The following is a 6068-nucleotide window of genomic DNA, read 5'->3' as shown; positions in this document are numbered from 1 at the left end:
CCCCCATGCCCGCCGTCGCCCCGTGGCATGCTTACTCTGCCTCTGGCCGGTGCCCTCGGGACTGACTGACAGCGCTGGATTTAAGGCATGGTCAAGCAGCACCCTCCCAAAACTTGCTTGCGAACTTGCCCTCCATCTCCAGGCGAGGTGGGAGGGGAAGAGCCCACAATCGGCTGGAACAAACCCCACTGCGAGCCGGCCAGAGTCACTGTTTCCCCGAGGGAGCGGGAATCTTGTTGCTCCTCAAGCCATCGCCATTGTCTCCATTTATTTTTCAGACCCGGAGACCATTAGGGATTCAGCCATCCTATGTAGATAGAATATTATAGCCTTAACTCTGCCAATAGATAGATTAGGGTCTCCTGGGGTCTCCCCTTGACATGACCGAGGGGTTTTATTCTCATTTCCCTGGCGTGGGTACTATTTTGTCTTGCAGGGAGTATGCCCAAAGCCTCCAAAATTGCACGAGATGCGATGCCAAGAGCCTGAGTGCTGCCGAGGTGGCCCTCGGCTCCGGGGCCGTGTGTGCAGCTGGTGTCCAGCGGGAGCAGGACTGCCAGAAGCGCCGATACCAACACCGGTACCTGGCTGTGCCTCCCCACTTTCAGGGGAGTTCTGACCACAACCAGCCCGGCGGTGTGGGGGCCCGCAGGTCGCTGTGGGGTTCGGACTGCAGGTCCCCAGCCTGCCGCCGGCGACGGTTGCTGTCAGGGAACAGCCCTTGTGCCATTTCCGCCCCTGCAGTGAGGTTCGGCGTCTCTCCTGCCACACGCTCCCCCCACTTCTCATCTCACCTTAGCGAACACGAGCAGCTCTGGCCAGGACTGAGCATCTGCTGTTGGCAATTGCCTCATTGTAGCTTTGCCTTTTTCTGTCCTAGTATTTCCTCACAACGATGATGTTTACATGTGATTGCTATAGAGCTTACGTAGAATGTATATAGCGACACATTTAGGGTGGGTAGTACTGTCCTGTGCTGTGCTGATGTTTTTCAGAAAACGATCAATCCAAAAAACCCCAAAAAACAAAACAAAACAAAACAAAAAAAAGACAAAAAAAAAAAGCAAAGTAAGTGGAATTCTTCCATCTCCCACTCAGCTGGGGGCACTGAGCCCCTGCGGCCGGGCCCCGCTGGGGATGCATCAAGCGTGGTGGAAGGGTTAGAACAGAGCTGGGGGGGCTCCGGAGTCGGGGGAGCCTGCTCCTGGGGGACCACTCAGTCCTTTCTCAAGCACTGGTTTCACTGTACCCAAATACAAAACTTCCCGGTGTTTTCCTGTGGCTGGACACCCTAGGCCGGCCTGCAGGCCTGCCCCGTACCCCGATTCTGGGGATCTCCTGCAGGCCTGCCCCGTACCCGGATTCTGGGGATCGAGGCCAGTACTCGGTATAGGGAGGGCTCGTCCCGCACAGAGCCAATCAGTACTGCACCCGTAGGGTCGGGAGAGATGCAATAAGTGGTCTTCGTGGTGCCTGAAGCCTATAAGTGGGGTTGTGGGTTTTTGGTTTTTAATTTGGGGTTTTTTCTTTTTTTTTTTTTCCCCTCTTTTCAATTGGAATGGTTTGTTTCCCCTCCTCCCCCGACAAATTTCTCCAAGACTCAGGCACTGTGCGCAGGGGTGAGCAAGGCACAGGGGCATGTCTGTGGTTGGGGCAGCCCTCTGCCCCTGCCCGCGCCTGCCAGCCCAGCGCTGCAGCTGGGGAGAGCAGGGGGCGCGTGCTGCCTGCCCATGGGGTACATGGTCCTGCCCATGGGGTACATGCTGCCTGCCCATGGGGTGCATGGTCCTGCCCCAGGGGTATGTGCTCCTGCCCAGGGGCTTCCCCCAACATTCAGGACTAGGTGAGAGTAGAGGGTGTTCAGCTCAGGAAGCACAGCTGTGAGTCGGCTGGGGTTAGAATCCCTCACGCAGGTTTTGTGGAGAAAAGTAAGTTTCCACTTGATTTTTCATTTTCTACTTGACTATCAAGGTGTCTTTGGCTCACAGTGCTCAAATCTGTGAAGGGGCAGGAGGGAGGGGTTGGGCAGAAGGTGAGAGCTCCCAGGGACTGTATCCAGCGCCCACAGGGCAGGAGCAAAGCAATGCCTGGGCACTGCATGGAGGGAGGCAGCCCGTGCCTCCGGGGAAGCCGGAGGGACCCAGCGCTTTGCAGGAGCCTCATCCCTGGGGCTGCTGGGGAGTGGGTATTGCCCCCCACTCCCATTATGTCCTACCATGGCATCGTGGTGGGTGCCCAAGCGTGGGTTCAGCTCGGAGCTGGGCACCCCGAAAAGGGAACCTTTGCACCCTGTTCCCCATGGGATCTCTGGGAAGCTGCCCCCTGCCTCCTGCGAGGGCTGGGGTGGTGGGGTGGGTGGGAGTGCTGCTTCAAGGAGAAACCAGGAGCCAAAGGGTGTATTAAGGTAGGCAATAAGGAGGAGATTTATTTTTTTAAAGATATATAACTATAGAATGTCCCCCAGTAGTTTCCTGCAGGTACTGTGGGGAACTGATGAATGTGAAGAGTTCAATGATAAAATGCCCCTTTGCTTTTTTTTGCACAGATTTGCCCCAGAAAAGCTCATTGTTCAGGGTGGGGTACAGGGTTTCTGGCTGGAATCCAGCGGGCCCCTGCGGCCCCATGGAAAGGAGCAAATGTTTCTGAGTGTCTGGGCTGAATGCAGAGGACAATCCCAGGTTTTAGATTCGATGCTGCCCCAAAGGAGAGGTTTATCCCAATTCCCACTCAACGCAGCTGGCTGGGCTGCACATCTTGAACGAAGCAGCAGCTCAGTCTGCTCACCGCAGTCTTGAGTGTCTGATTTCAGCATTGGTCCATGCAGAGGTGTGTTGCGATTGCAGACCAACACTCCTCTTTTTTTTTTTTTTCTGTTTTGCATTTGGGTTTTTTTTCTTTCAGTTTGGAGGTATGCTGAAAACCGAGATATGCCGGTACTTGCAGCTGAGCCCTGACACCATTTCTGTTCTGAGCATCGTAGTCTGTCCCTGACCATCTCAAGCAGTATGGAGCCAAACGCAGCCTTCGGGCTTCATTCCTCTTCCCTTGCCCACCCTGGGGTCAGGGGTGGTGGTGGCAGCCGGGCCGCAGCACCCACACTGCGGTACATACAGAGTTGGGGAGGGTGTGTGTATGCATGTGAGAAAGAGAGAGAAAGATGAAATTGATGCATTTCTTGAGAAAGGTGTAAGAATTTCACCTAAAAAGGGGCACATCTGCTTTGTTATTTATATATAAAAAAAAAAAGCTAAATTCTGTCTTTTTCTTCTTTTTTTTTTAAGTAAAAGGACACTGCTAATAATTATTAGGGGCCAATTCTGCCTCCCTCCCTCGTGCTGAGTAAGTACTACTTAACTCTGCAATTTTCTACTTGCAGAGTTAAGTAAAAGTAGCAGAATTGATCCCTCTGTGATTAAGAATCAAGTTTTTGAGTATTTTTTTTTTAATTGGTAGCGGTTTTTTATATTTCGCTTAATTTTTTTCCCCCATTCTGTTCCATTGTGTCCTTATTTATGTAATATACTTTAACCTTAAAAAATGGCATGGATTCTTATGCCTTTCCTTTATTATTATTGTTATTATTTTTAAAAAAGAGATTTATTTCTAGTGTGATTTAACTGTCTACCTTCTAAAACGAGAGAACGTTTTCTTGTATTTTTACATTGTCAGATTCTATAGTTTCATAGATAATTTAACCAAATCGCTCAATGTATTATCTATATCTATCCGGTGGGTATAAAAGTTCTATTTTAAATTGTGTAAATACTTCAGAACTGGCTTCTTTTTCCAGACTCCCCTGCCATGGAGTTACTTGTTTACATCAAAAAGACTGTAGAATCTCTACGCTCATGTACTGTAAATAGTGAAGTGATCTGCCTATAAATAAATGATAACATATATACTATAAAGTGGAAAACAAAAAAAGGAACAAGTCTGTGCCACTAATATTTAGTTTATTAGTGCAAACCTGCTCTGGGAGGAGGTATTTTGCTTTGTAGAAGGTGCTCGCCTGCATCTGCCGGGCTGGCAGCGGGACGGTGGGAGCACGGCTGGGGCTGGGGGGATGGCGGAGAGCCCTGCTCACTTGCATCAATGCTGCACCACTGCCAGGGATGCAGGTCCCACTGGGGAATATCCTGTATATTGCTATTTTAAGTGTGGCTTCTTCCAGTTCAACTCGTAGGAAAAACCTGGGCTCTGTACTTTGGACTTTGGGAGCGGTGCCACTGCCGTAAGACCTATTGCAGAAGAAACCCCCCTGGACCAGGGGAGTTAAAAATGAAGTGGGGCACACACCTCAAATTTGCTTGAGTGGGAGTAAGACAGCAAGGGGCCGGATTGCAAGAAAATGTGTGGAAAAGACTCCAGATGATGATGCAGCAACTGTACGGCTCAGGACGGCCCCAGATAGTGCCCCGGTAATGGGAAAGCAATGACTGGGATCCAGCCTGCTCTCCCAAAGACATGCCTACGGTGGCCAAACCACTGTCTCCCAGCACAGCATGTCCTGGTGTTCTGGTCGTTGTGGGAGCCCAGGCTGTGGAAGGCTTGGGATGGAACACCTGGGCAGTTGGTAGCAGCGCAGACTCAGCTCCCCGCAGCACCTGGTCCATGGGAGCCCAGTGCCAGCCATCGCCCCTGCAAGGGCTCGTCACGTCGGAGATGTTGCACTCAGTTTACCCGGAGCATAGCGTGGTGATGCTGCCGGGCAGGAGGACCTCAGCAGCCTGAAAGGAGGTGGTCTGCAAGGTGCTGAGCTGGGAAGCATTTCCCTGCTGCTTTCCAAAAAACAAAAAATGAGCTTCAGGGCCACCAAATAGGAATATTTTTATAAACCACATCAGGGCACAGTGATGCTGTCAATGCCAGGACAGATTAAGACATGAAATTCCAAGAGGCAGCTGGGGCAGTGGGTGTCAGGGTGCTTGGGGTGGGTGCAAGTGGGAGCACAGGAGCAGGGTCCCTGGCTGGCAGAGTTCTGGGATGGAGTGGGGGCACACAAAAGAAGAGTCTGCGGGAGGGACGACCTGCAACTGAGGCTGCCCAACCTGCGCTGCCCAGCACTGCATTCCCAGGCGCCTTCCTGGAAAAAAGGACCCATACTGTTCATGGAGTATTATCCTGCAAGCAGACCTAGAGGCTGAAGGGAGCTGTTGGTGAATCACAACATCAGTTCAGCAGCTCCATTAGTCCCAGCAACTACTTCCAGCCATTTGGAAAAAACCCCAATGTAACAGTTTTCATTTTGGTATAACTCTGTGATAAAACGGTTTCTTTCACACAGTGTGGTGCTGCTTGTGTTGTAGCTTATACAGCTGCTCTTGGGCTGCTGGAGGGAGGCGAGGCGGCTTTATCTCCCACAGTAGGCCTTGTGGGAGGGGAAAATAAGTCAATAACTGGCTTTTGTGAACAGGGGCAGCTTTTGTTGCTGACCTTGGCTGGCTGGCACCTGGCAGGCAGCGTGGGCAGCTGGCAGCATGGGCAGTGCAGGCAATGCAGGCCATAGGCAGCGAGGGCAGCCTGGCAGTGCCCACATTGTCCCAGCTAAGCTGGGCTGGCTGAAACCACAGCTGTCCCAGGCTCCATTGGCTTGGTGGGATCCCCCTGCTCCATGGATACAGGCACACAGAAAGGCCTGTGGGTGGGCAGGAGAGGCAGGGACACAGCAAGGCAACGCCTGGAAATGGCATGCCAGGCTCGTGCTCCCAGCCAGTGCGAAAGTCTGGTTCCACTGCCTGGCAAGCTGTCCTGGGCTGACCTTTGGAGTTTTGGCTCCCACCCATGGCCTGGGCTGTGGCATCCAACACCAAATCCTGCCCTGGGTTCTGTTACGCACAGGAGCTCCCCTGCTCCCTGACCTGGACCTCAGTTTCTGGGCCAGGCAAGCTCTGTCCACAATGCTCTGGAGGCCAGATTTAGAGTAAAGTATGCATTTGCCCACTCTCAGCAGTTACCAGTCCCAACTTGTCCAGGTGTCTTTGCAGGGAGAAGCAGGGACAGGTTTGGTGTCTTTGCACCCTGCCAGCTCAGGGACTGCTCTGCCCACTGGCCCTGCTACACTGGCCACC

The 6068-nt window shown here is 52.4% G+C and overlaps 1 protein-coding gene across 1 annotated transcript in view; it reads left to right on the top strand.

Annotated features, from left to right (window-relative positions):
- Positions 1–6068, top strand: part of LOC104508312 — a gene marked incomplete at its 3' end in the record, with an annotated part of 21272 nt that overhangs the window by 464 nt on the left and 14740 nt on the right. The window lies entirely within an intron of this gene.

This window comes from Eurypyga helias, unplaced genomic scaffold (assembly GCF_000690775.1).
Source record: "Eurypyga helias isolate BGI_N326 unplaced genomic scaffold, ASM69077v1 scaffold28114, whole genome shotgun sequence".
In the NCBI taxonomy this organism is placed as follows: Eukaryota; Metazoa; Chordata; class Aves; order Eurypygiformes; family Eurypygidae; genus Eurypyga; species Eurypyga helias.
The sequence above is the reverse complement of the archived record's forward strand: the minus strand, read 5'-3'. Positions and strand labels throughout refer to the sequence as shown.